Source organism: Temnothorax longispinosus, chromosome 1 (assembly GCF_030848805.1).
Source record: "Temnothorax longispinosus isolate EJ_2023e chromosome 1, Tlon_JGU_v1, whole genome shotgun sequence".
Classification (NCBI taxonomy): Eukaryota; Metazoa; Arthropoda; class Insecta; order Hymenoptera; family Formicidae; genus Temnothorax; species Temnothorax longispinosus.
Window position 1 is genome coordinate 15290000 of NC_092358.1, and position 25313 is coordinate 15315312.

Consider the following 25313-nt stretch of genomic DNA (forward strand, 5'->3'; position numbering starts at 1 on the left):
TTACGGTAATTTGTCGTATTCGTGATTCGGCGGTAAAGTCGAGCCGTCGATAGGTAGACCCCGTTGGGACTCGCGCAAAACGTTGGCGGATCGCGATCTATATTCTAAGTCAATATTCGCGCGACTCACCCGACTTGTGCTGCCCGCCCGCGGGTGGCATCCCCAATTATTGGAGTAAATACTCGCTCGCGCCGGTTCTCAACAGGAGCGCGACGCGAGCCTACACTCTCGCTCCGGAAGTCGTCATGTTAACACAGTCTGGAAGTGATTGACTCGCTGCTGGAACCGATTCACCGAGCGCCGCGCGCCGTGCCTCGCTCTGCTTGCCATTGCATGTGCATTTTGCTTGCCTGCCTCTTCTGTGTGCCTCTTGCTTGCTGCCTGCGTCTACCCTTGCCTGCCGGACATTTCCCGCTATCACGGAGAGTTTGCCTGCCTAGGGAGACGAACGACTCGAGTACACCGACGAGAGGGCCGGGCAACGAAACGGTGAGTCGCTGTTGCTATCATATTATTCGCTGCTCGTATTTTCTCGTATAATCGCTTTGCGGGGACCAAAACACCCCCGCTGGTCCTTCGAGTTTAATCGCAAATTCGGGGAACGCTCTACCGCCCCCCCCCCCCCGAGCAATTAGAAAAATCGGTTTCCAGAAAATCGGTAGCAAAATACTATACACTTTTTGGCACTCCCCGGGAAATTCTACCCCTATTTCATGTACCCTTGATAAAAATTCGGTCCACTAACGAATGAGTAGTTCGCGGTCAGACAGACAGACAGACGTCCGGTACTTATATATATATGTTACAGTCAAAGCCCGAAACGCAGGCATTCCTAGGATTGACTAGTCAATCCTGGGGAACGACCAAGCGTCTTAGTCAAAGCCCGAAATAAGTTTTGCGTTTCGGCTTTTGACTAGTCAATCCTAGGAATAACTAATACGGCTAGTCAAAGTTAGAAGCTAAAGAAAAATTACTTCGGACTTTGACTAGTCAATCCTAGGTGTGGCTTAATTTGGACTGTGTGACTGTTAACAAATAAAATCAAGTTTTTTTTTATTAAATTAAGTTCTTATTGTTATTAATGCCCCGCGACGCGAGATATTAAACGTTAAAGTTGACAGGAATCAGGTTATGATTCCTGTCATACCGACGAGCTGTAGCGACTACTGGCGACTACGAACATGCTCTGTGGCCACATACGCATGTTCATGGCCGCACACGCATGCAAAACTGCGCAAATTTTAAATGAATCAATCGTGCAGAATAACCCAAGCATCTCGATTCAAGCAGTTAGGTCTCACGCTGGGAGTTTTATTAGTTTAATTATGCGTGGAAAGCACACACACACACACACACAACGGGGGGGTGCAAGGGGGGGCCTTCGGCCTTCCCCTCCCCCGCACCCACCACGCCGGTAGGCTGCGTGGACCTCGCTTTACAACATAAAGTACATGCTAAGTTGTAAAACGAAATTATAAAGCACATGCATGGAGGGGTGCAAGGGGGCTTACATGCGTGAGCGCACGTGAACAGAAAGGCTTTTCTCCCCTGCACCCTCCCCCATGCATGTACTTTATAATTTCGTTTTACAACTTAGCATGTACTTTATGTTGTAAAGCGAGGTCCACGCAGCCTACCGGCGGGGTGGGTGCGGGGGAGGGGGGGCCGAAGGCCCCCCCTCGCACCCCCCCGTTGTGTGTGTGTGTGTGTGTGTGTGTGCTTCCCACGCATAATTAAACTAATGAAACTCCCAGCGTGAGACCTAACTGCTTGAATCGAGATGCTTGGGTTATTCTGCACGATTGATTCATTTAAAATTTGCGCAGTTTTGCATGCGTGTGCGGCCACTGAACATGCGTATGTGGCCACAGGGCATGTTCGTAGTCGCCAGTAGTCGCTACAGCTCGTCGGTATGACAGGAATCATAACCTGATTCCTGTCAACTTTAACGTTTAATATCTCGCGTCGCGGGGCATTAATAACAATAAGAACTTAATTTAGTGAAAAAAAACTTGATTTTATTTGTTAACAGTCACACAGTCCAAATTAAGCCACACCTAGGATTGACTGGTCAAAGTCCGAAGTGATTTTTCTTTAGTTTCTAACTTTGACCAGCCGTATTAGTTATTTCTAGGATTGACTAGTCAAATGCCGAAGTAATTTTTCTTTAGTTTCTAACTTTAACCAGCCGTATAGTTATTCCTAGGATTGACTAGTTAAAAGCCGAAACGCAAAACTTATTTCGGGCTTTGACTAAGACGCTTGGTCGTTCCCCAGGATTGACTAGTCAATCCTAGGAATGCCTGCGTTTCGGGCTTTGACTATAACATATAGATGAAGTATGAAGTATGATAATTCTAATATTTTCTATAATAATATAATATTATATTGCTTCCTCATAGAGGAAGCTTTGTTTTCGTAAATTCGTATATGAACCTTTGATCGCGTATAAAGTTGGCTGTAATCAACTAAATTTAAAAGAATTATATATAAAATAAAGGTAGACGAAACCAAAGAAAAGATTGTTTTTTGAGTTTTTAATGTCAATATGTTCAGTGTTTTAAAACGTCGAAATATTGCATTAAAAAAAATGTCTGTATGTGTGTATATGTCTGTGCCAAATTTACAGAAATTTCTATAACTCCAGAACTGATCAACCAAATCTTAACAAATTATATATGAAATAGGGGTAGAGAAGACTGAAAAATATAATAGAATTAATAAAAATTGTTAATAATAAAAGGGTTACCGATTTTTGTTAAAAAAAATAACCAAGTTTATCGAAATTTCTATAACTTCAGAACTAATCAACCAAATCTTAACGAATTATATATGAAATAGGGGTAGAAAAAACTGAAAAATATAATAGAATTAATAAAAATTGCTAATAATAAAAGGGTTACCGATTTCTGTTTAAAAACAGCCAAACTTACCAAATCTTTACGAATGTATATTCTATTAACTTCGTACTGTTAAGAGGGGGGAGACTCATGTCTTTGACCCCTTTTTTTGATAATTTTTTATAAAAAACTGAAAATATTTATTGAATTCTAATAAAATACATGATAATGTTGACGATCAAATGTACAAGAAAAAATTTTTTTATAGTAGAAAAAATACTCGCTGCAGTTGCTCGAAGTTGTCGTCTAGATTTTGCGCAGGAGAATGCCCAGGTCCTTGTAATGAACTGAAATCAACGAACCAAAATTATTTCGTTAAATTATGATCCTTTGATGCGCATGAACCTAAATATACATTAAAATTTTTATAATAAATATTATTTTTGGCCATTTGTTTATAAAAAAAATCGTGAAATTTTTTTAAAACGTCTTCTATTTTTAAATTTTTTTTTTGCTAAATTTAGGTTTATGCGCATCGGAGGATCATAATTTAACGAAATAATTTTGGTTCGTTGTTTTCAGTTCATTACAAGGACCTGGGCATTCTCCCGCACAAAATCTAGACGACAACTTCGAGCAGCTGCAGCGAGTATTTTTTCTACTATAAAAAAATTTTTTCTTGTACATTTGATCGTCAACATTATCATGTATTTTATTAGGATTCAATAAATATGCTCAGTTTTTTATAAAAAATTATTAAAAAAAGGGGTCAAAGGTACGAGTCTCCCCCCTTAAATAAATGTTATGTTCGGGTCGGCGTAACATTACATTATATACAATCATCTATGCTTAAGAGCTCTAGGATTTACATATATAATGAAATAGTGAACATATAAAATTGTGTTATTTTAATCTTGATATTTGTATAATACAAATATTTTTTCTAAATTAATATACCTATCAAAAATATACCTATCATAAATACGAAACAAGAGTGATTAATAACATTAATAACGTCACATACGGGGTCCAATTGGATATGGAGATTAAAATCTCTCTCTCTCTCTCTCTCTCCTCTCTCTCTCCTCTCTCTCTCTCCTCTCTCTCTCTCTCTCTCTCTCTCTCTCTCTCTCTCTCTCTCTCTCTCTCTCTCTCTCTCTCTCTCTCTCTCTCTCTCTCTCTCTCTCTCTCTCTCTCTCTCTCTCTCTCTCTCTCTCTCTCTCTCTCTCCTCTCTCCTCTCCCTCCCTCTCCCTCTCCCTCCCTCTCCCTCTCCCTCTCTTTCTCCCTCTCCCTCTTCCTCTCCCTCTCCCTCTCCCTCTCCTTCTCCCTCTTCCTCTCCCTCTCCCTCTCTCTCTCTCTCTCTCTCTCTCTCTCTCTCTCAATTATTAATTCCATTACATTATTTATTACATTACATTAATTTTATGTTTTTTATTTTATAAATACCTTATTCTTTTTCTGTCTACTTATCTCTTCCTCTCTCTCTCTCTCTCTCACACATTTGGTGCTTAAAAGGAATCTTATTCTCAGCGCAAAATAAATAACCTCGTACTGTTACAGATAAATCTCACACTAAAAATCGGTTTAAAAAATAATGTGCAAAATGAATTTGCACCCCAATCTCCTCATGGTCGAGAATTGATTTATAAATACTGCATTCATATACGTTCACATTCCTGGACGCTGATTGGTTATCTCGCTTTTTTCTGTAAATTTTTATTCCCATTTCTGTTAGAGTCAAATCAACACTCTTTTTCTGTAAATTTTAACACATTTAATAAATACGTTCAAATTGTGTTACTTTAACATATTTTTTTAATTATTTTAATAATTTTACATTTTATATTTGTTAAGTTTAATTAACATAGCAGACATATGTTAAATCTACACATGTATGTATTGATTATTTAGCACAACAATTTTAACCAGCAGGGGAACAGTTAGAACATCTCAAGTCTCAATAAATGAGACTTCAAAAAATGATGTTTTAGGATAATAAAAAAGTTTGCAAGTAGAAACTTGCACATTGCTTCCTCATAGTTCTTAAGTGTGCAAGTAGAAACTTGCACATTGCTTCTTCATAGTTCTTAAGTGTGCAAGTAAAAACTTGCACATTGCTTCCTTAGAGTTTTTAAGTGTGCAAGTAGAAACTTGCACATTACTTTGTCACAATTTTTAAAAATGCAAATTATTTTTAAGTATGCAAGTAGAAATCTGCATATTGCTTCCTTATAGTTTTTAGGTGTGCAAGTAGAAACCTGCACATTGCTTCCTTATAGTTTTTAGATGTGCAAGTAGAAACCTGCACATTGCTTCCTTATAGTTTAAGTGTGCAAGTAAAAACCTTCGCTTACAAAGCTTCCTCTATGAGGAAGCCAAAACAATAAAATACTAATAATTATACATTAAATAAAATAGAAACTTCCTCATAGAGGAAGCTTTGTGAGCGAAGGTTTCTACTTGCACACTTAAACTATAAGGAAGCAATGTGCAGGTTTCTACTTGTTATTAAAATTATAATTTAAGTTAATGAACATAGGGGACATCGCGACAGGGTTGGTTCCCAGGTAGCAGAGTGACGTCAAATGACGTAGATATTAATTCCGATTTAATGGCGTCCCTAACGTCATTAAGGCTGCGGTCCACTTGACGCTACAAATGCTTCGATAGACGTCATCTTGCTACCTGGATTGTCTTTCCTTTCCCAGAATGGAGGGTTATCATATGCTTCTAATTTCAGCTGCTAGAAATGCTATTGTATTGTGGCTTCGTAAATATAGATCCGTACAAAATAATTTTTTTTAAAAAAAAAGGTAAAGAAAGGCGCCCCAAGTACACGCATAGTAGTGTATATGTTGTTACCTCGATAAAAAAATAACCTAAAAAAATCTAAGTACCAAGTGGTAGACGTAATCTTTGTATCTCGAAAAATCTTAAAAAAACCTAAGCAGTAGAATCTTTACCTTGAAAAAAAAAACAAAGTGGTAGTATTATACCTCGAAAAAACCTAAGTAACAAGTGGTAGACGTAATTTTTGTATCTCAAAAAATCTCGAAAAAACCTAAGCAGTAGTATTTTTTTTCCAAAAAATTATAACTCAAGTGATACACATCACAAAATTACGTTACCTTATCAAAAATGAGTCGCGCTTTAAGTGATCTATTATTACAATTACAAAAAAGAAATGATATCTCTTTTTAAATTACAGCACTAATTACAGAGAACATACACTGAGAAAAAAAATTTGTCAATCCCAAGAAATATTTAGTCCGATACGTTCAACTAAACATTTTAGTTAGTTAACTAAACATTAGTTGAATTAATTAATTCTTGATTAAAGAAACGAAATAAATTGTTGAAACAACTAATATTTAGTTAACTAACTAAAATATTTAGTTGAACGTATCGAACTAAATATTTCTTGGGATTAACAATTTTTTTTCTCAGTGTATTTTTCGAGATACAAAGATTACGTCTACCACTTGTTACTTAGGTTTTTTCGAGGTATAATATTATCACTGCTTTTCTTCGATTAGAATAAAAGATTGAATCATGAAGAATTACACAGAGGTAACAGTACAAAATACAAATGTTTTATTAAAATATTTAAACCCAACAAGGGAATACAAGTTATTTAAATACAAAGTTTATATATGTATTTTAAAAGATTTAATCGCATCGCAAAGAATTACAGAGGTAACAGTACAAAAAATAAAAATATTTTATTAAAATACATAAATTTTTTTTGTCAAAAAACTTGGCGCTACTAGACCTCAAAATTAGGTCAGCCTGGTGTGTATGTGCGAGCGAGTGTGTGTGGGTGATGTGTGTGTGTGTGTGTGTGTGTGTGTGTGTGTGTGTGTGTGTGTGTGTGTGTGTGTGTGTGTGTGTGTGTGTGTGTGTGTGTGTGTGTGTGTGCGTGTGTGCGTGTGAGACGGTGAATAATGCGACTTATGATTAAGTATAGGATAAGTTAGGATAAGTTTAGATTTGTAAAGCGATTAGAATTAAGTATAGAATAAGTATAGAATAAGTAATATTTACATTTGTAAAAAGTTTCTCTCTCTCTCTCTCTCTAGCAACGCCAAGTTTTTTGACAAGAAAAATTTATGTATTTAATAAAATATTTTTATTTTTTGTACTGTTACCTCTGTAATTCTTTGCGATGCAATTAAATCTTTTAAAATACATATATAAACTTTGTATTTAAATACCTTGTATTCCCTTGTTGGGTTTAAATATTTTAATAAAATATTTGTATTTTGTACTGTTACCTCTGTGTAATTCTTCATGATTCAATCTTTTATTTTAATCGAAGAAAAGCAGTGGTAATATCATACCTCGCAAAACCTAAGTAACAAGTGGTACACGTAATCTTTGTATCTCAAAAAATATATGTTCTCTGTAATTGGCGCTGTAATTTAAAAAGAGATATAATTTCTTTTTTGTAATTGTAATAATAGATCACTTAAAGCGCGACTCATTTTTGATAAGGTAACGTAATTTTGTGATGTGTATCACTTGAGTTATAATTTTTTGGAAATAAAAATACTACTGCTTAGGTTTTTTCGAGATTTTTCGAGATACAAAGATTACGTCTACCACTTGTTACTTAGGTTTTTTCGAGGTATAATACTACCACTTTGTTTTTTTTTTTTTCGAGGTAAAGATACTACTGCTTAGGTTTTTTTAAGATTTTTCGAGATACAAAGATTACGTCTACCACTTGGTACTTAGATTTTTTTTAGGTATAATATTACCACTGTTTTTTTATCGATGTAACAACATATACACTACTATGCGTGTACTTGGCGCCTTTCTTTACCTTTTTTTTAAAAAAAGGTCATTTTGTACGGATATCACGGCTTTTTGTAGTATTACGCATTTTATAAACAGTATATACAAGGTGTTATTTCGAGGTATAATACTGCCACTTTGTTTTTTTTTAGGTAACAACATAATACATATACCTTGACATATACACTACTATGCGTGTACTTGGCGCCTTTTTTTACCTTTTTTTGAAAAAGGTAATTTTATACGGATATCACGCCTTTTTGTAGTGTTACGCATCTTAATCTTAACAGAAAAAAATTACAACTTATAAAGAAGTGTGTCTGAAATTGTTAATATCAAGAGACACGGTAGTGTCTCGCGCCAAGTACACGCGAAGCGAGACCACACCGTGACTCTTTTATTTTATACGGATATCACGCCTTTTTGTAGTGTTACGCATCTTAATCTTAACAGAAAAAAATTACAACTTATAAAGAAGTGTGTCTAAAATTGTTAATATCAAGAGACACGGTAGTGTCTCGCGCCAAGTACACGCGAAGCGAGACCGCACCGTGACTCTTTTACGCGACGCGACGGGTTGCGAGTATACGAGATGCTGAGATCTCGATAACGAGTGAACGGATCAAGTTCTAAGTAGGCTTGATCGATAACTTGGGGTCCAATTAGGGGGGGGGGTTTCTTATAATATTCCGCTACGTGCCCTACGAGCGGAGATATTGCGACGCAAAGTCCAAATGTCAAAATTATATTTTAAGATACTTTCTACGTCAACCGCTCTCATTTCATTATAACATACATGTTACAAACAGAGAACAGAGAAATGTCACTTTCACTTTTTCGACACTGGCGGCTAGCGGCGTTAGTATCGCAGTGCAGTGCAGTGCAGACAGTGCGTTCGTTTAGCGCGCTGTCAGTCAGTTCATCAGTTATAACCTATAACCTATCTCGAAAGAGACACGGTAGTACGCGCGAAGCAAGACCGACCGTGACTCTTTACGCGACGCGACGATTAATTCAAGGTAATTGTTTTATGTAATTATCCTATAATTATCTTATTCTATACTAGCTGGTTACCCGGGCTTCGCCCGGGAGTCGTTTTTCTTGAAACGACTTCATTTGTGTTTCAATATCCTTATTGTAGACAAACATAAGGAGTGTGTCGGTTGATTTAAAGACGGTAGTTTAACTTTCCTGCATGAATAACACATTCTAGGTGCTTAAGTTTTAAACTTTTTTACTTGACAATGATCACATATTACATCCATTTTCCCAATTATTACACTCGGATGAAATTGATATTCGTAATTTAAATTATAACTAAATGCCTCTAATTTCAAATCGGACCGCATAAATGTTTTCGTGGATTAAACATGTCGTAACCGGTCTTTTTCTACTCGAGTTTTACACTATTGAGTCAATTCCGCTTTTCCAATATTTCACTTACCGATCAGCGACATCATCCCTTGGTTTACCCGGGCGTGTTTTCGGGAATTTTGAGATTGCTCGTTCGCGATGTATACAGAACCTCGATATTTCACTTACCGATTACCGATTTACCGATTACCGATTTTATTCCTTGGTTTTTTAATTGAAAAATCGAGGTTCTGTGTACATCGCGAGCGAGCAATCTCAAAATTCCCGAAAAAACGCCTGGGTAAACAATTCTCAATTCTCAATTCTCAATTCTCAATTCTCAATTCTCAATATTTAATATAAAATTTAGAAATATCAGTATCCGTTATTAAATCCCGATATATAACTTACACAATTTTTAAGCAAAAATCGGCAACCCTTTTACCGATTCTCGCTAAATTCAATATAATAATATTCTATCCATAAAAAAAATTTAGCTCGAAATCTCAAAATTTGCAGAAATCAGAACAATTACGTAAATTTTTCTTAGACAGAAATTGGTAACCCCTTTATTAGGAAATTCTACCCCTGTTTTATATACAATTATTAAGATTCGATCAATTATTTCCCGAAAAATTGGAAAAATTTTGGATACCGGTTCCAATAAAGATCGGTAAAGAAAAACTATACAGTTTATAGCACTCCCCGGAAAATTCTACCCCTGTTTTATATACAATTCTTTAAGATTCGGTCAATTATTTCCCGAAAAATTGGAAAAATTTCGGATACCGGTTCCAAAAAAGATCGGTAACGAAAAATTATATACTTCATATCACTCCCCGGAAAATTCTACCCCTGTTTCATATATAATTCTTTGAGGTTCCATCAATTATTTTCCGAAAAATTGAAGAAATTAGAAAAACCGGTTTCCAGAAGATCGGTAACGAAAAACTATACACCCTATAGCACTTCCCGGGAAATTCTACCCTTACTTCATATACAATACTTTCAAAATTGGTCCAATAGTTTCTAAGATTACTCCGAACAACAGTACAAACTTTTCCCCTTTATATAATAGTAGAGATATTACTGTTATACTTGTACTATTTTATTTACTGTTTATACTACGTTTACGTGAGTGTTTATACATACAGGTTATAATAACCTATTATATTATTTTTTATATTGACAGCAGGGAGCTGATACTGAGATCAAGGAGCCTGTTCACACGAGGCGTTTCTGCCGCGCGATTGCGGCCGCGCGTTAAGGGGCACAACTAGTGTGACTGCTTAAAAAAAAAGGTGATTTTCGGGAATTTATTAAAAGAAAAATATTGCATTGAATGTTTTGAAATTTTGAGAATATATTTGTGTATAAATGATCTAAGTGCAGTAATTTTTTTGTATGAAAATAATCAATTTTCAGCGACTTATGTGTCATCTCCCGAGTCTCCAAAAAAAAAAGTTCTCCCACTGCTGCAGTGATTGCAGCCTTCAGAGTGCCTAAAATAAAAAAAAACAAAAAATGTCCGTTAAACTAGAAAGTATTTCCCGTACAATGACGTAGAATTATGAAAAAAAATTAAAATCCAACAAAATGGCGGAGTTTTGAAAAAAAATTTCAAATTACGCTTAAAAATCTCGCGGTTTTTTGCATGGCAAATTGACATTTTTCATCCAATCAAAAAACTGGAAGGTCATTGTATGGAAAAACAAATACTAAACACGCTCCAAAAAAATTCAAGTCGATCGGATGATTTGTATTCGAGTTAGAACTGCAGCAAATTTGAAAAATGTCGTTTTGAGAAAAACGCGTTTAGATAAAAATATTGATTTCATTGTTATAAATCGAGAAATATCATACTTACAGCTAATCTGCTATTCCAGGCCCATATAATTCACCTTTCTCTTCCTCGAAAAGTACCTGCTGGGTTGCTGAAGCTTTCCTTCGAGCTAATCGACCCTCTTTCGAAGCTTATGCACGTTTCTGACCGACGAGCAGCTACTCTTTAGAAGGCTGCCGTTCAAAAACTATTTGAGATCCACTCTTAAAATTTTAGTATGTTATTCTTGAAGCTATAGACTATCGAAAAATGCAAAAAAAAATCGATTTTTCAAAAGTGTCACACTAGTTGTGCCCCTTAACGTTTGCACGAGCCGCACGTTGTCGCGAGGTATAAGGTGCGACAACGCGCGCATACGCGCGTACGCGAAACGGCAGTAACACCGTAATCGTGCCGGCGATATACTGAATTGAATTGCTTCGTGCTTATCTGGAGATTTCGTATCCCTACATCGTGTTACCACCGCTGCCGGAAAAGAAGGTTCTCTACGCTTGGCAGAAAGTGACGACTGACACGTTCGATCCCGACTTCGTTGATCGCAGAAGAGCTGGACTCGAGGTACGTTTCCGATTTGCAATTATAACAATATCGTGCGATGAATGTTGTACCCAATTATAACCTCAAATGAAGTTGTGCACGTTGCTAGTATTCTGATTATACAATACATTTTTACTTTGTAGAGGTATTATATATTGACAGCAGAGAGCTGATACCGAAAAGATCAAGGAGCCTGTTCACAGGTATATATTGACGGCAGGGAGCTGATGCCGAGGAGATCAATCCCGTTTACGCGCGAAGGATATTATCGTAAGTTATTATTATCGGTTCAACTTATTTTTTATTCTTTTTTAAGAGTTAGAAAAAGATAAAAATGCTATCTTTTCATTTCATATATACATTTTTTTTACATGTTCTCCTTCTCTCTTTTATTCACTGTTATCTGTTGTACTTCGAAATCACTTATCTCTCTTATCTTCCTTCTTTCTACGTCTCCCTTTCCTTTGATGTTACTTAAAAAAATTTGTAACTTTTCCATTTTTACTGTTAGTAGAATATGCTTCTCAAATTTGACAATTTATTTCTGAAACATTCCGTATTATATTATGCACTATATAAATTAAACTATGTATAATATATATAAACTAATTATATGTATGTTTGTGAATTATAGCAATTAAATAAGGAACTAAAGTTTCGTCATATCTGAAAAATGACACCACCGAAGGTATTACTCGGACAAACTTTGCAAACTTGCAAACTGCAACTTTGAGGAAAGGAATAACGACCAGAAGTCAAAATTCTTTACAGAGCAATGTATTACGACAACTCAATGTTGATAGAGAAATTCGCGCCAAGCGAAAAATGGAAGTTTCGCCGTTTAAAGAAAAAACGCATAAAAGATGCGCTTTTGCAAACATCACTAATGTATGTGTACTCTACACAATTATTATATCAAAATTTAAATGTATATTTTGATTCAGTGATAAGATTTAAATGCAATTTTCAGCTCGATTTTTATGTCGACGTCCATTCTTTCCTCATGAAAATCAAATCACTATTTTAATTTATCCCAAACACAGCATTGTAATATTTACATTAATGTTCATTATACATGTATATCTGTATTTTCAAAAAGGTAAAAAAAGGCGCTAAGTACACGCATGGTTACCTCGGAAAAACTAAGTGCTAGTATCATTAATTTTAAATTATTCAAGCTAGAGATTGCGATTATGTCTTGTATCGCAAAATATATACGGCTTATAGAGCTTTACGATCTGTACATACTGTTTGTAAGATAAAGATATACTGTTTCTAAGATGCGTAACACTACAAAATGCATGATATCAGTACAAAATTACCTTTTTCAAAAAGGTAAAAAAAGGCGCCAAGTACACGCGTAGTTGTTACCTCAAAAAAAAACCAAAGGGTAGTATCATTAATTTTAAATTAAAAAATATTAATAAAACCCAAATGGTACGTAATATTTTTGTACCTCGAAAAAACCCAAAAGTGGGTGGGTAGTATCTTTATTTAAAAAAAAAATTAAAACCCAAGTAGTACATAATACTACAAAAAGGCGTGATATCCGTACAAAATTACCTTTTTTAAAAAAAAGGTAAAAAAGGCGCCAAGTTCACGCATAGTAGTGTACCTATATGTTGTTACGTCAAAAAAAAAAGAAAGTGGTAGTATTATACCTCGAAAAAATTTAAGTAACAAGTGGTAGACGTAATCTTTATATCTCGAAAAAATCTCGAAAAAATCTAAGCAGTAGTATCTTTATTTCCGAAAAATTATAACCCAAGTGATCTATCAAAACATATCACAAAATTATGTTACCTTATTATGTTAAAATTATGTTAAAAAGAAGAGTCGCGCTTCAAGTGATTTATTACAATTACAAAAAAGAAATGATATCTCTTTAAATTACAGCGCCAATTACAGAGAGAACATAATATATTGCCTCAAAAAATAATTGTTGCACTACTTTGAAAAATCTTTAAATTGTGTTTAAATTTATCAAGGAAATACAAGATATTTAAATACAAAGTTTACATGTGTATTTTTTAGTGGTCACAAAGAATTACAGAGGTAACAGTACAAAATAAAAATATTTTATTAAAATACATAAATTTTTCTTGTAAAAAAACTTGGCGCTGCTAGACCTCGAAATTTTAAATAAATAAGGACAATAATAAATAAAAATAATTCAGAGAAGAATGCGATAAGAGTAATATTAAATGATTATCAGCGTAGATGTGCGAGTGAGTGATATGGGTGTGCGTGACGACGCGGACGGCGGATAATGCGGCTTATAATTAAGTAGAGGATAAGTTTATTAATTTATTTAAAATTTTGAGGTCTAGCAGCGCCAAGTTTTTTTACAAGAAAAATTTATGTATTTTAATAAAGTATTTTTATTTTGTACTGTTACCTCTGTAATTCTTTGTGACCACTAAAAAATACACATGTAAACTTTGTATTTAAATATCTTGTATTCCCTTGTTAAATTTAAACACAATTTAAAGATTTTTCAAAGTAGTGCAACAATTATTTTTTGAGGCAATATATATGTTCTCTCTGTAATTGGCGCTGTAATTTAAAGAGATATTATTTCTTTTTTGTAATTGTAATAGATCACTTGAAGCGCGACTCTTCTTTTTGATAAGGTAACATAATTTTGTGATGTGTCTTGATAGATCACTTGGGTTATAATTTTTCGGAAATAAAGATACTACTGCTTAGATTTTTTCGAGATTTTTCAAGATATAAAGATTACGTCTACCACTTGTTACTTAAATTTTTTCGAGGTATAATACTACCACTTTCTTTTTTTTCGACGTAACAACATATAGGTACACTACTATGCGTGAACTTGGCGCCTTTTTTTACCTTTTTTTTAAAAAAGGTAATTTTGTACGGATATCACGCCTTTTTGTAGTATTACGCATTTTATAAACAGTATGTACAAGGTACAAGGTAAAGCTATTTGGAGGTATAATACTACCACTTTGTTTTTTTCAAGGTAACAACATAACAGGGTAACAACATAATACATATACACTACTATGCGTGTACTTGGCGCCTTTTTTTACCTTTTTTTTTAAAGGTAATTTTGTACGGATATCACGCCTTTTTGTAGTGTTACGCATCTTAATCTTATAAACAATATATCTTATAATCTTATAAACAGTATATACAAGATATGAAGCTAAAAGTGTTACGGACTATTATTTCTAAAGAAAACAACAATTTAATATTTTGCTTAGTTTTTTTAAAATAATAATCTGTAACCCTTTCAGCTGTACACCTTGTATATATTTTTCAATTTCAACATAAAACATAATCGCAATATAGCATGATTAATGTTAATAAGTCGTTAACTGTAAAATTCTTTATTTATTTTTATTCGCGTGTCTTACTGAATGTTGTTCGCAACTGTATATGTACCGATATCTTCAGGTATCGATATTTTTGATAATTACAGATGGACACCTGTAACACGTGTCTGAAATTTACCCGATTTGTTTATTCTTTTATTCCCTTCAACTAATCGCAAATTAATTCTATTTGATAAAAGCAATTCTGTTAAATTTCTCATACATAACGCATCGTTTATAATTTTCTATTATAAATATTAAATAGTACGATATATATATATTCGTACTCACATCCTTAAAAATTATTTCGAGAATTCGAGCGAATGTCACAACTAGATAAAATTATCTTTCATATTTTGACAGTTGAGTAGGAACATATTTGAGTTGGCGAAAAATGATTCTCTGAAACCGCACGTGTGTGTGTAAATAATTCAGTAGAAAATATATAATCTTCATTTCAAAATACATTTGCACACTACGTACCAAAAATATATAATATGATAACGTAGTTTTTGCTATTCAATTGATTGAATTTCAGAAAAGAAAAATATTTAAAAGTATATAACTATGTCAGTCAATAAAAAGACATAGACGCAAATTGAATCATATATATTTAATTGCTTGCTCATTAAATATAAAGTGCAAACACATAGAAATTGTATATTTTTCTATACTTAAATGCAATAGGAAGAAATAATTAAACAAGTATCCTTGCATAGGAATATTGTGCATAATTTTTACAAAACAGAGATTCGCGCAATTAAGATATATAATAAAATTAATAACGATTTTATAAATCTTAGTTATATGTTAATAATACGACATGATCTTTCTAATCATGAAACTTACAAACTAACGGAAAAAGATTCGTATCCTAAATCGAAAACAAATTATGTGTACACATAATAAAAATTGTATGAATTAAAATTATGTGTATACACATAATAAAAATGCGGAATTATTTTTGTCAGACATAATTTTAATTCATTCAATTTTTATTAGACATAATTTTAATTCGTCCAATTTTTATTATGTCTAGACATAATTTTAATTCAGCGAATTTTTATTATGTCATAACATAATTTTAATTCTGCCACTAGGGAATTTGTAAGTCGATTTTTATGAATCAAGCTTGAATTCGATGTCTAGGTGACCCAGGTTGCCGATGACGGGTTCCAGATAGTGCGCTTTATAGTTTTCGGTGTCCAGATGTAATAATACGTTGAATTTGATGTCTAGGTGTCCCACGTTGCCGATGACGAGGTCCACATAGTGCGCTCCGTAGTTTTTGGTGTCTACGTGTATTAATACCTCGAATTCGATATCTACGTGTCCTACATTCAGATTTAAAGTTATTAATACACCTAGACACCAAAAACTACGAAGCGCACTATGTGGACCTCGTCATCGGCAACCTGGGACACTTAGACATCAATTTCAAGGTATTAATACACGTAGACACCGAAAACTACGGAGCGCATTATGTGGACTCGTCATCGGCAACCTGGGACACCTAGACATCGAATTCAAGGTATTAATACACGTAGACACCGAAAACTACGGAGCTCACTATCTAGACATCGTCATCGGCAACCTGGGACACCTAGACATCGCATTCAACGTATTATTACACCTGGACACCGAAAACTACGAAGCGCACTATGTGGACCTCGTCATCGGCAACCTGGGACATCTAGACATCGAATTCAACGTACGATTACACCTGGACACCGAAAACTATGAAGCGCATTATCTGGATCCCGCCATCGGCAACCTGGGACACGTGGACATCGAATTCAAGGTATTAATACACGTAGACACCGAAAATTACGGAGCGCACTATGTGGACCTTGTCATTGGCAACCTGGGACACCTAGACATCGAATTCAACGTACGATTACACCTGGACACCGAAAACTATGAAGCGCACTATCTGGATCCCGTCATCGGCAACCTGGGACACGTGGACATCGAATTCAAGATATTAATACACGTAGACACCGAAAACTACGGAGCGCACTATGTGGACCTCGTCATCGGCAACCTGGGACACCTAGACATCGAATTCAACGTACGATTACACATGGACACCGAAATCTATGAAGCGCACTATCTGGATTCCGTCATCGGCAACCTGGGACACGTGGACATCGAATTCAAGGTATTAATACACGTAGACACCGAAAACTATGAAGCGCACTATCTGGACCTCGTCATCGGCAACCTGGGATACCTAGACATCGAATTCAAGCTTGATTCATAAGAATCGACTTAAAAATTCCCTAGCGGCACTTTCTGCCAAGCGTAGAGAACCTTCTTTTCCGTTGACTCAATATATATTATATATATATATACCTAATTTACCTAAATAGAAATCTTTCTCCTGACCGATAAGTCTATCGAACTAATTTCGAAATACGCGCGCGATATCGAAACTGGCGATACCTGCGCCGCCAGCGTCGAAAAAGTGAAAGGGACGTTTCTCTGATAATCATAATAATATTGAGACGTCGGCGTTAAGCCCCTTGCACAATGCCAGGCAACAGGCAATAGGAACAGGGAATAGAAATCAGAAATCATGTATAAATGCAGAATAAACAGTGACACAGGCAATAGACACAGAGTTTCCGTCACGTTGGAAATTCTGTGCCTATTGCCTATTGCCAACCAATCATAGCATTTGAATTTTTTAGGTTGTAATTAACGATTTTTTGGTTATTTCCTGTTCCTATTGCCTGTTGCCTGGCATTGTGCAAGGGGCTTTAGAAAGAGGAGTATCTTAAAAATAAATTTTCACATTTGGACTTTGCGTCGCAATATCTCCGCTCGTAGGGCACGTAGCGGAATATTATAAGAGAAACCCCCCCCCCCCCTAATTGGACCCCAAGCTATCGATCAAGCCTACTTAGAACTTGATCCGTTCACTCGTTATCGAGATCTCAACATCTCGGGTACTCGCAACCCGTCGCGTCGCGTAAAAGAGTCACGGTCGGTCTCGCTCCGCGTGTACTTGGCGCGAGACACTACCGTGTCTCTTGATATTACCTAACTTAACTCAAGTGACATGTATTTCAAAAAAAGATGTGAAATCTTTAAATTAAATTGCACCAATTGTAAAGAGAATATGTATATTGCTTTGAAAGATAATTGTTATGCAACTACTTGAAAGAAATAAAACCCAAGTGGTATCTTCGTATTCCTATTCAAGGGTCTTCTTATTCTAAACCCAAGTGATAATAGCTTCTTAATTCTCTTTAACAATTTTTTAATATTACAAAGAATCATTTTAATTACAAAGAATTAAAGAAGTAACAGTACAAAATAAAAATATTTAATTAAAACAAATTAATAAATTTTTCTTGTAAAAAACTTGACTACAAATACAATTATCCTAAGAAGCTTTGCGAGCAAGGAAGTTATGGTGCTAAAATATTTTATTTCTTAGCCAAACATATGGATAGAGATATCAACAATAACGTAAAATATCAGTGGTTGGATCATGAAGAATTAGAAAAAGTATTACCTACTGGAGTACAACAGAGTATTTCACAATTTATGTTTACGTAAAGAATAAAATATAAAATATTGAACTCATTCTTTGATCTCTTATTAATATTGTCTGTTATTACCGTAATATTAACATTATAAAGGACTCCTAATATCGTTTTTAAAGGAAAATATTCCCCTTTACACAAACATTTATGCACAGTCACGATTATTAAATTTTATGTTTGATATTCTTTAACAAAAAAATTTTTTAGGCACATATTTTTCGTTACTAAAGAAAATATTTTATGCATATATTATTTTTAAGTAGTAGATTGATTATATAGAAACAGACAAAAATTAATTAGATCAATTTTATCAATTTTTTTATTTATAATTAACATTATAAATTATAAAAAAAATTATTAAAATAGTGTTTTTTATATTAACGAAGTATATCTTACAATTAGAATCTCCCGGGTCTCTTTCGTCCAGTATATTTGAAGTCATCTCTAACTTCTTTTCCTTGCCAGCGCCGCCTTTCTTTCTTCTCTAAAATCCAGTCCCTACTTTTCTTCAATGATTTACCCTTGGCTTTCTTTATGTATTCCCTATGTACAAAAAAATTATCACAATTTTTGGAAGGTAAAATAGAGAAATATTTAAAATAATTGCAAATTACAAAATAATAGATATAACGGACAACGAGAGGATCAAACCTTCTTGAATTAACGACGGTTTGTCTATCTTCGTTCTCTACGCCTAGTGCCTTTGGAAGCGGAGCAACTCCTCCGGTCATTAAAGCCAAGACCATTTTCTTTGTTTTTGCGCTATTCGGAAAATCGACAACCACACCGCCATAAAAGCCAGCTTTTGTGGCTTGTGCCGTGATTAATTCAACCTGTTCACCGTTCTCTGGATAGAATTGTAACACTGCTCTTGCGCTTCTTGACAGGCATGCATACAACGTTGAGAAGAAACGATATAAACGTTTTGTAGGATTGTGCAAAGTTTTGCTTGCATAGCACAACCACTGAAGCGCAGAAATACTGACCGCCCCATCAAACGTACCAGTTTTAAATGGCAATCCTTGACCTATATCTCCCAAAATTAAGTCACCATCTAATTCTCTTTCATCAACAGCTACGTCTAAAAATAGTGGCTACGTTTACACCCTGAAATTAGGCCGCGGCCTGTACCTCAAATTCGACCTAAATTATTTAGCCCGCCTGCTGTAAACAGTTGATAGACGACCGGACCTGGCTTCAGATCAGGCCGCGTATTTTAGTGACCCGACCTGAAATCGGCCGTTATCATTTGCGATGTAAACGCGCGATCAAGCGCGATGCGTCCTAAAAGCTTCATTTGCTAATTCGCTGCAATTCAGGGCGATCTCAAATACGATCCCGTCAATTTTTAGGTTTCTTTCGGTGTAAACGAATGATGACTAGACCTACTTCGGGTCACAATATAGGTCAGGCCGCGATCAGGTCGCTGGGTGTAAACGTAGCCAATAATATGTTATGCGACGTCTCTTCGGTCGCGGAGCTGTTCGGCGCGACGGGAGAACGACCCAAATCTAGACCGGGTGGCAGAGCCCTTCAAAACTCAAAAAAACTACACGCAAAATTGTTGGGCGCCAGGTGTGGAGGAAGCCACACCACCTTTGTCTCGAAACGCTAAACACTCTCAATTACTCTCAATACTTGAATTACTCGCAATACTCTCACGGGCTCCGGCCGGTCGCGACAGCTGCTCAGTTTAGTCGGTCGAAGGTCGGGGTTCAGCGGATGGCCGAGTCTAGAGGAGTTTGGCTGTAGTTAGGCGGCATCAAAATACACAAACAATATTCCTTCATAACTAATATAATATAAGATTACAACGCAAAGTATATTAGAAGGTCATGATATCACGTATAATAACATCAGGGAAGATCCCGACAGGATGGATACATTATTCGCGACCCGTAACTACATTGCCATAGAACGCGGGATGATATTTACGAGAACGCGCGATTGTGTTTACTCAGCCGAAGTACATCATACTCTAAATCTCTGAACGGTAATTGCGGCCGTTTTTCGGTCACCTTATCCGGAAAGGCTTACTCCAGATCCGTTACCCCGACACCTCACACTTCCCGTACCGGGCGCGGTAATTAACGTATCAGGAAGCCGGCACGCCCCAGAATGACCGTACGCGTGGAAGACACGCACGACTCAGATCACAAAATACTCGAAACTAACTCTAACGGGAACGCAGATATCTTACACACGAATCGATAGACGCGATAATCCTAAACGGTAATCTCGAAATACTCGAAACGGTAATTTAACTCTAATGACTGTTGAGCCGATCCGCGAGGTTTGATCTCGCAACACGCGCCACACTCATGACGCGTGGCCGGTGCCACGCGGTCGCTCGTCGTTACTCGATTACACGCAAAATCTTATACCACACCGGTCGAATCGGGAAGAAACGGACGCCCCTTCGGTATTCTTACGGGGAGTCAGCGGGCGGGCTATGTCTTACCCGTAGAAACAAAACGGAAAGGCGATAATCCCGGCAAGGGATTCACGGCAATGATGCGTAGGTAAGAAAACTCTCAAGCAAACCTACGCGTCTCTCTAAAAAATAACGCGAACGGTACTCAACAATTCGCCCCGCTGTTCCCCGATACCTGCGGTCCGGGATTGCTAGTCGTTTACATCTCGTCCTTCCTTCTTTCACAACGTAACTCCTAGGGCCGCCGCCCTCGCTTATTCCCGGCGCAACGGGAAGGCTCTCGCCGTACGTCAGTCCACGCTCGCAATCGACCCAACAGTGCCGGGATCATTTCCGCGGCTTCGACTCGCGGCCCCCTAGATTGGGGCGCTTCGCCGCACGGGCGGATGGCGCCACGCTGTCGAAACGGGCCTTCCGGCCGCTTCTTCCTGAAAACTATAAACTCGGCAGTACGCGCTCAATATAAAGGTTTGAGTGGCGAAGACTGTGACGTGCACATCGTGCAACGTCACAGTTAATATGATTATATATCAAGATATATATATATCTTTCACGCAAATTTTTACAGACAGCGTTACTAGCAACGTGCACAACTTCATTTGAGGTTATAATTGGGTACAACATTCATCGCACGATATTGTTATAATTGCAAATTGGAAACGTACCTCGAGTCCAGCTCTTCTGTGATCAACGAAGTCGGGATCGAACGTGTCAGTCGTCACTTTCTGCCAAGCGTAGAGAACTTTCTTTTCCGGCAGCGGTAACACGATGTGTGGTAACACGATGTAGGGATACGAAATCTCCAGATAAGCACGAAGCAATTCAAATTCAACCTCATAGAAGTTAGCCGGACAATTTCGACTTATGACATTTTTTTTTACGAATCGATTGTTAGTCGTTTGTTATTGATTGTTAGACTAATTAGAACGTTTGTTAGTTAATAGGTTTACGTAATCGCCAAAATAATTTTTAGTGTTAATTTAGCCGGTAAATATAGAATTCTTTACAATTTTCGGTTCAAACCGTGGTCAATCGATGCGGAATCGTTTGTTAGTTCCGAATATACTAATTAAAACGTGTAGGCGCCGAATTGATGTATTATAAGTAGATGCAGAGAGAAACCTGAGAGCGGCCACCGGGATCATTCCGTTCCAGCGGACGTATACTGACGCGCCGCCTGAGAAAGTGGACGTCAACTACGTCGTTACGCTCGGTAACGGTACACACATGGTTCGTGTCCGTGCTATGGTTCGTGTCCGAACTACTCAGATGGAGGGGATATGTCAGTCGGCTGACTCGGCACTCGGCAAGCTTCGAGCGGGGAGAGAAGGGCAGACATACGATCTGCTGTCTCCTTCTCGCTTGAGCTGTGACGTAGCTGCTTAGCACGCGCCGGCTATGCCACGATGCCATGCATTTCGGGTATCGCTCCTCGCGTCTCGCCGAATGCCGAGTCTCGCGTTGGCAAATCGACGATGCGCTATACGTTACATTTACGTTTATATTTACAAATTTTAATTTTTATATTTATAAATATATATATATATATATATATATATATTTGAAATTTATAAATATAAAGATTGCAATTATAATTAATTAAAAAAATATATATAAAACATAAAAAAAAAATCAAGATACTGAGCCTCAAAGTTTCAACTTTTACTAATGAAAAGGTTTTCTAGGCCAAACGGTAAGAGATACGAGGTTGGCCAAGAGGACCAAAGTTGCTCCTCTCGTCGAGTTCTATAAGGAAAAAATGCCAAAACTAAAAAAAATAAAGTTTAAATTTTTTTTTGAAACTTTGAGGCTCAGTATCTTTATTTTTTATACCGAAAGAGGTACTGAAATTTATACCACGTATAAAGCACATCTAAATTAACGTATATTCACAGTTTCAAGAAAATCCTAAGAAAATCGGTTTTCTCTAGTATAAGGACGAGTGAACGTCCTTAACGAATTAATAATGCAAGGACATACAGACGTTATTACAACCATTTGAGAAAACTGTTCAACATTTTATGTGTTGCTGCAGAAGAAATTCGTAATGTGGGCGGACAAATTATACGTTAGTGGCTAGTGCTGCTAGAAAAGCTCGTAGTATTTTAAGGATACATGCTGTAGATGATATTGCTTGTCCCTAGCTTGTCCCATGCATTTAGATGATATTGCTTGTCCCTAGCTTGCAGTTTGAAAATGTTTGATTATTAAAAACATTTGATTATTAAAATCTTACATTCAAAATAACGCTTATAGCAGATAAACAAAAATCTTGTCTGTATTTGACATCACACTTGTGAAAATTAAGCGTGTAAAAAATCTGCAAAAGAAATGTAAACGTGCAAAGAAACTATTGTCAATAACATCACACATACACACACAGAAGAAAATGTAAATAATTGATTTCTTTATTATTACAATAATTTGAATATTGAAATTATTTTGTACCATATGCTTTCTCACACTTATATGTATGTGATTAATAATAAAATATGTTAATGACAAATAATAAATTACAAGAGCGTATTCTGGTTTGAAAGATCTTAAGGACGTTCTCCGGAAAATCGATTTTCTCTAGATTTTCTTGAAACTGTAAATATACATTAATTTATAGGTGTGCTTTATGTGTAGTATAAATTTTAGTACCTTTTGCGGTATTAAAAATCGAGATATTGAGCTTCGAAGTTTTAACTTTTAACACGAAATTCCTATTCCGAGGTATTGTGAAACAGACATTTTAATAAATTGTGAAAAAAGTTTTTTCTAAATGTTTTTGAAAGACTAGTATATGATGCTTTATATAAAAATAGAAATTAATAATATGCGATAAGTTTCAATACCCTTGCGGTACTCGTTTTCGAGAAATACTTGTGTAAAGTACGCGATTTGAAGTTAACTTCTTATTTTTTAGTTGTTATATGTAATATTTAGTAAATTAACTTTAGTAAAATAAATTTTTCTTTTTAAGCATGAATACAAGTTGAGTATGACTGGAGCCGGAGAAGGTCTTTAAAAATAGGTATTTTTCAAAAATTTTTTATAGGGGAACGAAGAAAGCGTATAACGTTAAACTTTGCATGTTCTTTTAATCTTATTTTAAAAATTTATTTTTATTTTTTAAGTAAGAAAAATATTCTTCTTTTTTGTTACTTTTATATTATATATTGATCACTAAAAGACGTAAGTATGAGAGACGAAGTAAATGATTCTAGCTGTTCTAGGTATCAGAAACGTAAAAACCAAAAATTTTCTTATTTAGAATATGTGATATGGGCTATCGTCTGAACTAGAATAAACATTTTCTTTTAATAAAATACTAATAAAATTTTGAAAAAAGTTATATTTTAAATAAAAAAGCCGCTCAGAATGGAAATATTGATTTAGTTCTAGTTCAGACGATAGCTACACTTTTCCTGCAGAATAAGAAAATTTTAGCTTTTTGCGTTTCAGATACCTAAAACAGCTAGAATTATTTACATCGTCTGTCATTTATAGTGACCAGGATATAACAGAAAAAAGAGCATTTTTGTTACTTAAAAAATAAAAATAAATTTTTAAAATAAAGTGAAGAAAACATGTAAAGTTTAACGTTATTCATTTTCTTCGTTTCCCTATAAAACATTCATGAAAAATATATATTTTAAAGATCTTTTAAATTAGAATATCTCCGTTAATAATTCTTTACATTCTCTTCCTGACGTGTGTGTGAAGCTATCGTCTCATTTTGCAGAAACTCACAAATTATTGAGAGTTCTGGCTTCCTTTTTAATAGTTCTAGAGTTCTTGATATTTTAAACAAATAGTTCTGGCCATTAAAGCCAAAAAACGCGTCAGTACAAACTGAGACGCTATATAGGTTCACGCAGCGTCTCACTTTGTCCTACACAAGTTCCACCACTGTATCTCATCAGATTTTGCAAGATCTATAGTTCTATAACAGTTCTATAAAGAGTTCTGCCATATAAAAGCAAAAAAATTAATTATAAGGTACTAAAAAAAATTACAATGCAACGAGTATACCGAGTTGAGACGCCAGTTGAAATCTCGGAGTTCCGGTTCATGTAAAATATTTTTTGAGTAGTTTTGAGCATATTGAAACATTTTCTAAAGAGCTCCGAGCGTTAGAATCTTTGTGTTATATTAAAAAAAAATTAATATTAACCGAAAAGTAATCATGACAGAAGAAGATGAGACATTGTGCGAAATCTCGGAGTTTTGGCTTATATAAAATATTTTTCGTATAGTTCTGAGCATACTAAAGCATTTTATAAAGAGTTCTCGCCACCAGCTACGTTGTATAATTTTTAAATAAATTAATACCGCTCGAAAATCAGGAATTTATGGAAAATAAGGTGAGACGCTGGCCGTATTTCGACAGTTCTGTGAGTTCTGTTATAATTCTCGTGTAGTTCTGAATGTGTTCTAACGTTGTCCCATTTTATTCTGGCAATAAGCATTATTTATTCATTTTTTAAATAATTCTTATCGCTTGAAAAAGACCCTATTCTCGATAAATTCCTGACTTTCGACGTTATTAATTTATTTAAAAATTATACAACATTGCCGATGCCCGGAACTCGTTAGAAATTGTTTTAGTATGCTTAGAACTG

At 35.5% G+C, this 25313-nt stretch overlaps 1 long non-coding RNA gene across 1 annotated transcript; it reads left to right on the forward strand.

Moving 5' to 3' along the window:
• The first annotated feature begins 268 nt into the window (after nucleotides 1-268).
• On the forward strand, nucleotides 269-13020 carry LOC139810524 (uncharacterized). Its single transcript, XR_011731417.1, has 4 exons — nucleotides 269-489; nucleotides 10184-11392; nucleotides 11515-11641; nucleotides 12006-13020. It is a non-coding gene; the product is annotated as an uncharacterized lncRNA (long non-coding RNA).
• The last annotated feature ends 12293 nt before the right edge of the window (nucleotides 13021-25313 follow it).